This window comes from Pseudopipra pipra, chromosome 2, assembly GCF_036250125.1.
Source record: "Pseudopipra pipra isolate bDixPip1 chromosome 2, bDixPip1.hap1, whole genome shotgun sequence".
Lineage (NCBI taxonomy): Eukaryota > Metazoa > Chordata > Aves > Passeriformes > Pipridae > Pseudopipra > Pseudopipra pipra.
This window is the reverse complement of record NC_087550.1, coordinates 54,795,432-54,807,112: the sequence shown is the minus strand read 5'-3', so window position 1 is coordinate 54,807,112 and position 11,681 is coordinate 54,795,432.

Sequence of the window (11,681 nt, the reverse complement as noted above, 5' to 3'; positions counted from 1 at the left end):
TCAATACTCTTTATTACTAAAAGCTGTGGAATTTCTGTGTGGCTTTGGTATTGTTTTTCTAAGGCCCTACATAATTCTTCTAACTGTAATTTAAACCATTATTTACTGGTTTATTTACCATTAATACAAAATATGTAAATATATTTGGATATTCAAATACAGAAATAGAGGAAGGTTTCCATTCTGGAAATTATGTAATATCAAGTGTCTCAGTATTTCATACAGCAAATACTACCTTATATATTTTTTATTAAAAACTTATAGAAGAATTAATCTGATCTGTTGTAGATCTGCACATACCCTAAGTACCGAAGTTTTTTTCACAGGCTGGAAGACAGAAAACAAAAGTTGTAGAGTGGAGAAGGTGTCCAGGACACAAAAAAATGTGTGCAGAAGAAACAGGAAAAATAATGATGATGCATAAAATGCAGCTTTAAACACTTATTAGCCTTTTGTATGTACAGACTGGTGATTGTTTTACTGAAAGAGTTACCTACATGTGCATTAGCCATTTACTTTATGTGCACAGTTTTCTGTATTCATTCACATCCAGGCATATTTTACAGTCTGATTATGAAAACTCTGTCAGAAAAGGTTAGTAAGAAAAGTTTATGAAGATAGCAGAAAATATTTTGGAGAAAAAAGAAGAAAAGAACAGTATTGATTGAACAGAATGAAAGAGAAAGAGAGACAGAGGACATAGGGGAAATGTAAAAAGTTCAAAACCAAATTAATATTAGGCTGAGGGTTATATGTATCCTCTTTCTTTAATAAATATATTATTTAATAATATATCTTGAGCAAGAAATAAATGAGAAAACTAACATATTGTGTGAATATGGATGGAAATGCCAGAAGTAATAAAGAGAATGAAAAAGACAGTTTCAATGCATAAACTACTAAGAAGAAGGGAGGGTTAGAATGACTGTAGAGTAATGAACAAAAAAAAGAAGAGAATAATAAAATAGAATAGAATACCATAAAAATAAAATAAGATAAAACAAAAAAAAATGAGTGTTATATGAAAAACAATAAGAACTTTCACAGAGACTGAGAAAAAAAAAAGAAGCATTTTTTTCGGGAAGAAAAGAGGTGACTGAGGCTGCAGAACATGTAAGAAGCAGCCAATTCATTTGTCTTGTATAACATTCTAAAAGTACAACTAAGCTCCAGCTGAGCTAGGGCAAGGCTCAATAATTTTCAGACAAAATATCCAAACAGTTAAAGGTATTGGCTCTCAAAGCATAATACTGTTTTTCACACATTTTTACACCCAGATTCAGTACAGTAAATAACTCTTTTGAACAGTGTTTGCTCATCTATTTTTTTTAAACATGGAATAACTTGAAGATAAAAGACATTATTTCCTCTGATGTTCCTTTTAGTATTTTCAGAATTTTTTTCTCTTTGACACTCTCTGCTAATTCTTCACATTAAGCATGGACAAACTCCCAATATTTTCTTTTTTAATTTTATAGGAGAGATGCATGAAAATAAATTAAACTTTGACAGAAAATTTATACCAGTTATCAATTATGGTTGAAATAGAATAATTATCTCTGCTAATTTGATGATTTTATTGTAATATTAATTGATTAGTGTTAGAATTCATTATTGCCTTTGGAAAATATTTCTATATATTTCTAGGTATTAGTGCAGTAGATAAAGTTGATACTTTATCAGTGTATGTAGGTAAGTAATTTAGATCAGATCATCCTAAAATAGCCATGTATTTATGGAAGCTGTCAAAGAAATACTCTTTTATCATGCTTTTAGATTTGCACCTTGGTTGTTCAATAATGGGAAATTCTCATTTCTACTTTTATCATTCACGAATGTTAAAATTCATTTAAATCCTCTCCATAACTTTCTCAAACTCTTCAGAAGTAACTGCAATGTAATGTTTGACATAAACTGTACATGTCAGAAAGAGATCTTCCATGGGAAGTATTGCAATGGCTAAGATGGCAGTGCAAAACCTAGAGAGAAAAATAAATTGCCTTATTTAATTCTAAGTTGTGTGGTTGTGGGTTTTTTGATTCCACTGTTTCTGCAAATTACGTGCTAGAATGATCAAGTGGTTGAGAACAAGCAAAGGTTTTGGAATTTCTAAACTTGATAGACTAGCTTAGAAAGAAGAACCGAGTGCTTTAAAACTGTTAAAAACAAACAAATTTGTTTTTAACAAATTCCTTCATTAAGGGATTAATTTCAATGGATAGAACAATTAGATTTGGTTTACTATAATACAATGCTTCCTTTATTGATAATCTGAGACATTACGCATTTCAGCTTTCTAAATGTTTATGACTGCAGAACATCTATTATCTCAGAATGATTTTGTACAAGTTTAAGACATTGGCTCGATTTTAAATAGGGATGATCATGTTACTGATCAAGTTATTTGACAGACAATCTGATTATTGACTTATTTACTTGATATGTTTATTTTCATATATAGTATAATATCTTGGATCCATAAAAATAATGACAAATATTACCGTGAGTACATAATAGATTATATGCCTACTAAGTTAGATTTGGAAGCAAAAATCCTGGAGTGGAAAATTAGCTCATGGAGTGATAAGAATTACTTTTCCATGATGCTCACATACAGAAAAATCACCTGGACAGATATCTGCTCAGTTTTGACTCCTAGAGTTTGTAATCCTAACAATCTTTTGGAGTTTGTTTGGGTTTGGGTTTTTTTTAGGAACAGAATGTTTACATATTCACAAATACGTGTATATAATTATCAAGTCATTGTTATACTTCCTTTAGTCCTGGCACTAAGAAATATTTTATTTCTAAATTTAAACTTAATGTTTTCACCTCCTGAATCTCCAGTAATTCAAGTGACTTTCAAATCCAGGGAATATTTTGTGCAGAAAGAGTTGTGAACAGTTTTACTTCTAGAGAAAGAAAAACAGCATGAGAAGGTGTCCTGCTTTTGGCCATGGACAGGGTTAATTTTTGCAGTAGCTGTGAGGGGGTGGAGCCTGGAGCCCTGTGGGCATAGCCAGGACCCTAATGTTGTCTGATATCTTCTCACATTGTCAGGGATGGGGGAAAGGGACTTTTGCTCACTTTCAAGAAGAGCGCTCCTTCCAATGGGACAATGTAGTTGGCATGAGCTGGTTGGTAGTTGTTGTGGGCTTTCCCTGTTAATTGTTTCTTTGTCTCTTTTGTTATTAATATTGTTATGGTTACTGTCATTTTCTTATCTTGTTGCTGTTTCCAGTAAATTGTTCTTATCTCAATCCATGATTTCACCTTTTGTGCCTCCAGTTCTCAACTCCATCCCCAGAGTGGGAAGGGGAAGGGAAGTGAGGGGGAACAAGTGAGCAGTGTTTGGCTTGGAAGAGTCTCAGGGGCGGCAGTGAATTGGAGAGTACTATTCCTAAACCACAACAGAAGGTGGGGAAAAAAGAGCTTAGAAAAAGAGAAAAAAATAAAACTTCGATAGATGTCAGAATGTACCCAGAAGGATTTTCAACTCTGTTCTTACATAGCAGAGGTGAAATAGTACATCAACACACATTGTTAAATAACAAAGATAAAATAAACATAAATTCTAATGATGGCTAATGATGCTGAGGGAAAAAACCTCCGAAGCAGTTAACTGAGGATGAGATAAAGAAAGGGTTTAATTTGTGCCTAGGTATAGACATTACGAGATGCACACAGGCCATGTTTAGGTGTTACAATTTATAATACTGCCCGACTAATTCAAAGTTTTGTCCATCCCGTAGCTTTTGCTCTGGTCCACCCCCTGGCCCACCCCCTGGGAATTGGGTCTGGGGACTTTTCAGGACCACCTCTTCAGAACCTTCACCATCTTCAGAGCACAAAGGGTACACGGTCACCCAGTTCTTGACTGTGTTCTGTTGTTTAGGCCAAGATATGAGTGTTCTTTAAACAGCAAAGGCCTGCCTTGACAAAAGACTAAACATTTTCTACTGAATTCAGGGGTAGAATTGGTATGGGGAGTATGGAATGGGGTGAGAGGGTTGAGGAATGTGTAAACTAAAGGGTGCTAAAGGGTGAGGAATAATGACTGCTACTTCTAAAATCTACTTTTACTATTTAACTACTTATAAAACTTATAAAACTAGGAAAATAAGAAAAAAAACAGGTGGACCTTACGGCATCACTAATGTAAATGATTTATTGAAATTGATATTTAAAAGTTCTTCAAAGGTCAGTCAATTAACTACACGTAATAGAATTCTTCAACTCCAGTAAGGAAAGCACAAAAATATTTACCTTCAAATAATGATTGGATTAAAAAAACTTTTATTCTTTATCTGGATTTAAATAATGAATAAATTTCAGTAGAATCAAATTTCACAGATTCTGTTTCTGTTTTATTCCACTACCAGAAGTGTCTATTGATTGCACATAGACCTTGTTAAGCAGCTTTTAATGCCATTTTAGTCTAAGAAGAAACAAAGTCGGTATATAAATAGTTTAAAAAATTCACGATTGGCAGTGCATTATTCAACTGTATGTCATTTTGTATACCTATATTAATTAAATTAAAAGATATATTTATATTTAAGTCACTCATTTCTGATTCAGACAATTTATAAAACATAATCTTCACCTTTACCCTTTCTTTATAAAGCCAATGTTCAAATTAAATTACAATTAATAAAATCCTGAAGTTATTGTCTGTCTCTCAGTCTGCATGATATTTTACCATAATAGTGTCTTGATGCTATTGATCAAGTGACAAACTAAGATAGATTGTGCTGAGCAGATAGGGTAATTTTTAATTGGTAGAGATTGTTCAGAGACAAACTTTCTTTGATAATTCTTTCTTACCTTTGTTTTTATAGTCACTCTCTTCCTAACTGTTGAAAGGTATTTATGATAAAAATTAATATAGAGTCATCTGATATTAAAGACTATAAGTAACCATAACTGACACTAGTAAAATACTCCTGTTGTAAGTCTGAAGATTACACTAGCTAGATGCAGTCATCATCAAGGAAAGTAACAAAAAAGGAAAAACAGCAAGCCGTAAAAATTACTAACCTTCTTTCGTATTGATGAGAAATAGAGCAATTTGTTCTGGTTTTGACTGGGATAGGATTAATCTTCGTAATATCTGGTGTGGGGCTGTGTTTCAGATTCATTCTCAAAACACTGTTGATAACATAGGGATGTTTTAACTATTGCTGAACAGTGCTTACACAGAGTCAAGGGCTTTTCTGCTTCTCACCCCATCCCACCAGCGAGGGGGCTGGGGGTGCCCAAGGAGAGGACAGCTGATCCCACCTGACCAAAGGGGTATTCTATAACTTATGGCACCATGCTCAGCAGGGGGCCTTTGTTCAGTGTGATGGTCTCCGTCTTCCCAAGTCACCATCACACATGATGGAGCCCTGCATTCCTGGAGACAGCTAAACACCTGCCTGCCAATGGGAAGTCGTGAATGAATTCCTTGGTTTGCTTTGCTCATCCATATGGCTATTGCTTTATCTATTAAACTGATTTTATCTCAAATCACAACTTTTCTAGCTTTTACTCTTCTGATTCTCTCCCCTATCCCACTGGAAGAGAGTTAGTGAGTGGCAGTGTGGGACTAAGTGGGGATGGGGTTAATCCATGACACCTATATTTTACACCAATATTGAAGCAAAATAAAATATTAAGAATACTATTGTCTTTATCTCATGCAAGGATCCTTTATATCTAATTTTACATTGAATTATTAGGGCTTGTGTAGCAACTGATAAAAACTGAAGTTCTGGTATGAGGTGCCTGAAGTAATACTTTAAAGTTTATTTTACAGTTTAAACAATCTCTCTCAATCTCATTTGATAATCTTTCTTCTGGCAAACTTGTGAATTGTCTTTAGTTAAACTACCATATTTACTGTGAGTCAGAATGAAACCATCAAATTCATCATGTGTGTGACCTGAGGCTATGTTTGAATGTGAATCTCCAGAGGACAAAACTCACTGATACAATGGACCTTAGACATTGATGTTATCTCACTTGTGTACGTCTGTCATTATGCTGAAGGACTTTTATATGAAAGAAAGATTTCTTTCCCTCAGAATACATGATATATAAATATACTTAGTATATTTTAATGCATAATATGAATAGTGGCTTCAGAAAAGGACAGCATTTATTTCCTTCTGTTTTTCAGTCAACTGATTCTTAAGCATTATATATATTGTAGATAATTATTAGATTTTTTATCCTTTTAGAAATCTTCTCATAAGCAAAGGAAGATATAATTTTCCCAGCGTAAATCTTTTTATTTCTAAGTTTAATGACATAATGAAAGCTGTAAAACAGGATATTCCTTGATTCCGTCATCACTGAAGGGTTTTAACTCCATCAGTTTCTCAAATGTGTCCAGTACTAGATTAGAAGAAAGAAGAAAAAAAAAATAGAGAAGTACCATTATCATAATAACATGTTGAACAGATACTTCAAGAAGGTCCCCTGCCTCTTCCCCCACCCACTCCGTTTTCCTCTCCCTTCTCTTTGCTACCTTTCCCCTCCTTGCTCTGCCCTAAGCTGCCCTTCAATTGCTCTTACCGTGAACTCTGGGTGAACATGTGTACTTGTACATGTGCAATTCAGAACAGTCAAATCTCTGTATATATCAGGTGACTCTGGACAACAGAAGATGTTTTGCCTTGAGTCTGAGTCAGACTACAGTAAGAATTAGCTGATTCTTTCTATCGTATAGACTTCCTTAGAAAAAGAACAACTAAAAAATACGATAATAATTTTTCTTAAAACTTATGGCAGGATGAGTTTAACATCTGCAGGAAACATTGTCTACCCCGCAGTGAAAGTAAATAGATTAGATACACAGAACTTACAATATGTTTTTCCTCATAATATCATAAATTATACGGTTTTGAAAAAAATATAAACGTCTGGTGTAATTTTTGTTTTGCAACTGTTTAAAACTCCACTGGTCACTATTCTCCTGGGAAAATAGAAAAGGCAGTTTAAAGTTATTGAGAATGATAGAATGAGTCAGTATAGGAAAGCAAATGCTGTGGAATGATTTTACTCTAGTAATCAGAATTTGCATAAGTACATTTATTTTGTTTCCATCCAGATGCCTGTACCAGAATAACGGTATTTTCCAGCAGTTACTTACAGAACCTTGAAAGAAACACGTTTATTTTTCCGAACACTTGCTTTTTAAATGGTTACTGCTGCCTATGTGGATATTAGAAATATAAGTCAAAGAGATACATTTCCTACAAATTTCTTTTCATATGGACTTATACATGATCCCTTGAAAACAGTGATATCCAAGTGGATTCTCTTCTGTTCTTTTATGAAAAAGGAGAAGAAAATTCTCAAAAGAATTGTACTTTTGTCAGTGGGTTTATGAAAATAAGGATTTGTAGAATAAAGAGAATGAACACATTAAATAGAGATTTAAATTGAATATGAATTTTTTGTGCATGAAAAAGATGAAAGCAACAGCAATAATGCCTCTGTGGAAATAGGCAGAAAGGGATAGCCTGAATATTTGTCATACTTAAGGGTTACTAGAAAGAAATTATAATATAAATGCTTTGTTTCTTTTGATTATTTTCAATCTTACATATAGTAAACCTTCTTGCCTCAAGGACTTAAATAGTTCCAGAAAAACTATCCTTTATTTAAAAACATAGGAAGAGTCACAGCGGTTGAGACCAGATTTCCTCCTAATTTTGCTTCTTATATCCGAGAGTGAAAATTAACATTAATTTAAGAAAAGGGCATAGTTGCAATGGATTGAACAAAATGCTCCTTTCCTTGCTGCACTTTCCTAGTTTCTAGCAAGTAAGTAGTACATATTTTTTGTGAGGATTAGAAGCAGTTTCAGCTCTTGGAATGTATATGTACCTGAATCAAAAGAGTTACTGGACTGAGCATATAAGGGACAAAGAAAATGAGTTGAAACATCACATGTAATAAATTGGGACACGAAGTATCTAAGTATATACTTAATTAAGTCAGTTTAATATGCCATTGATGTCCATGACCTGGACATCAATGAAAGACATAACTTATTAAGCAGTCTAATCCCAAAAAGGAATCTAAAACAAGACTAATTTTCTTGTGGTGTGGAAACATTGCTGTGTCTTACCCATACGCTGAAAAGGGCCTAAAATCTAGATCTCCCACTTTCTATGCAAGTACTCTGAACAGTAAGACATTCAATAAAATGCGTGGGCTGTTGGCAGTTTAAGTGACTTGCTTTAGATAGGAATTTGATATTTTGGTACTCTGCACTGATGGAAGTACTTATTGAAATTCCTGTTCAGGCATGAAGCTGTGTCCAGGCTTTTTGTTAGGTGCCTCAGGTAGAGTACTTCTTCATTATATGGTCAGTGGGGATCAGTAAGTGATTCTGAAGTCTCCCAGAGTCTCGCTCAATTAGGCAGATACAATCTCCCCTTGAAAGCCTCAAGGCTCCTACATGTCTTCCATGGTTATATAAGGAACATAAGCACTTAAATGCCTGTTGTGTCTTTTTGGATCTGAATGCAAAGAAATGGTGAAGTCAACAATATATTTATGTAACTTCCCTGTTTTTAACAACGTGAAAACAACATCCAAACCAGGATTAACCATTACCACACTGCATCTAAGTGGGTAGAGCAAGAATATCATCACATTGCCTAAGCTATTCCTGAATAAGTATTTACCTTTATAACTGTGCACACCATGCAATATCTTAAGTGAGCATTTATGACACATTAAGTTTTGGCTCCCTGTCCCTTCATATACAGAAGCACATCAATTTTACATGTAAGTATGGGAAAGACCTAGAACCAGGTAGCCCTTTGAATAAATCAAATAATAAGGAGATTTTTAACTGTATTTGATCAGTGGACTCAAAGGATCGAATATCAGTGAAATTCATGTAGATGAATTGGTTAATGCTCACATTAGAATCTCTTGATATCTGCAATTCTGTGTTTTCAGCACTCATAGTTCTATTGATATATTAATCAAAGGAATTTCTGTTTAAAGATTTGTGAGTGAGAGACAAGGGCTTTCATTTTGATGGTATTTAAAACCTAAAGGTAAAAGCTGAATTTATATCCTCAGTCAATAATGAACATCATGTACAGTACAGTATAACCAGAACTCTTTTTATTTGGTATATACCATTGTTTTAATACTTGGTTTGTTGAATCCATATATGCAATAGCATTTTCAAGAACTGTGGGGTTTTTTGTTTGGTTGGTTGGTTTGTTTTTTATTATTATTTTTGTAATCTAACCATAAATATTTCAATTTTTAAATTATTTATGAAACTGCAGAGATATATATAATGGTTCCACACAATGGAAACTGTGTCAGTCTTTTATATTTTTAATGGTGTCACTTCAGGGCAAACAGGTAGTTTGCCTGTCCAAGGTGCTGCAGATCTTCTCAGCAGTCTTTTTTTTTTTTTAAATTTTATTTTTGGTGAAAGGTTTATCTTTTTGCATTCTCATGGATACCGAGTGGTGTTATTGGAGGAAAAACATCTGGATTACTCCTGTGGGATTTATACCTGACTGAAATAAGTGTTAGTTTTCATTTTGCATGAACTAAAAAGAATAGGAACAACAGGAATAAACAGGTAAAATACATGCATAATTGCAACATGTCAAACTGTAAGCAATTGAACAATTCCCCAATATGACTAAATTTCTGTCAGCTGCATCAATAGAAGCCTCGACATCTTCCAAACAAATAACTGTATCATGCTGCATATCAATTTGAAATACTTTCATGTTTGTCAGGATATCCTTAACTTAAAAAAAAGACAATACTTCCTTCATATTTGTTATACTGACTCCTGAGGCTGAATTTTCATCATTTTTCCAGACATCTTCTGTTATTTCATTGATATCGGTACTTTTAGCAGAATTTAGAAAATGTTGCTGTCCTTGAGAGTACATTTGAATACAGAAACTACCTCCTAGATTTTGGATAATCTGTCATTGTTTTGAAATATTGTTCAATAGGTATTCCTGTAATACATAAATTTTAATTCTTTAAAGTTTTAATTTTAAAAAATAATATTGTTTGAAAGTTTAAGAATTTGAAGTCTCTGAATCTGAACTGCAGTTAGGTATTTTAGATGTAACCAAAACTTCCATAAATGTAACTACTATCAATTTGGTATTTTTTAAGAATCACGTATATTTTTCTGTGTATCCTCATTACATGAGTTTTCTTACTGAAATCTACATCTATTGTGAATAGAATATCATGGATGTGTCAGTACAGGGACAGAAAAACTGTGTGTATGTGTGTATGTCTACTCATGTGGATCTTCCAGAACCTTCACGAATGTCACTAGTCATTTTTCTATATATATAACTGAAATGAGCACACTTAACACAAGAATAGAAAAGGGGCGATGTCATGCTAAAATAAACTTTGTTCCTCTCTCTCCCCAAACAATAAAATACACCTGCATTTCAGACAATGTTATGTGGAAAATGAAGACCAAAATACTGACTTGGTGTCATCATAGTACCAAGTGTATCATCAGGGGTTTTGTGACATTTTCAAAAAAGTTACAAATAACCCTCCAACAGCCATCAGAAGCTTAATTCCAAACTGTATCTTCAACTGGCTTTGTGGACAAAAAGCTACAATCACAATCAAGAACATTCAGAACAGCAGGAGGACAAAAAAATGTCATAAAATGCATGTTCTGAGCTCTTTTGGAAAGACTAGAACTACCAAAACTAAGAAAATCATGTCCATGTATTTCACTTTCTTATTTTAAAGATTTAAAAAAGCCTAGTTGTGTTTTCTCTGATTCTAGAGATTAAAAGCAAACAAACATCATCCTGTTTGTTTTATTTTAGTGGCAGAAGTTAAATTCATACCAAAGAGACAGAAAAATAGAGAGCAAGGATAAAGAACAAAGAAAATTGATCATCAGAAAGTGGCCAAGGAGGCTACGAACTTATGCTATAACAGTAACATAAAGGACTGATTCAAGCAAAGTCTTCTTTCCAATGACCATTGTGCAATTGCCTTAGGACAGTAATTGTCTTTCATATGACATTTGTGAAGGATGATAAGATAAATAACCACAGCCACATTAAACAATGGGAAACAGAACAAATGGTACTTCTATTTTTGTACCATTTCATTATAAACTAAAGCAAGTCACGTACTTACTGAATACATTGGATTAATGCTGTTCATCCATCTATCTGTTTGCACATTGATATATAGATGCAGACTTATATAAATATTGATAATATTTAATGTTCTGTTCATACAAAAATACGAGACATGATACTATGATTTATCTTTTTTGGAGCTAAACAGCAGTGAACAAAGATGATTCTAGAATAGAATAGTATATTTTCATTTGGAAGGGATCTACAACAGTCATCTAGTCCAACCACCTGACCATTTCAGGGTTGACTAAAAATTAAAGCCCGCTTTTTAAGGGCATTGTCCAAATACCTCTTAAACAGTGACAGGCCTGGGACATCAAATACCTCTCTAGGAAGCCTATTCCAGCATTTGGCCAGCCTCTTGGTAAAGAAACGCTTCCTCATGTCCAGTCTGAAACTTCTGTGACACAGTTTTGTTCCCAAAAAACTGTGCTACTAATTTCTCTCATTTAATGGGTACACTGCAGGAAGGTGAGGTATACAGCCCTAATGATCCCATGAACA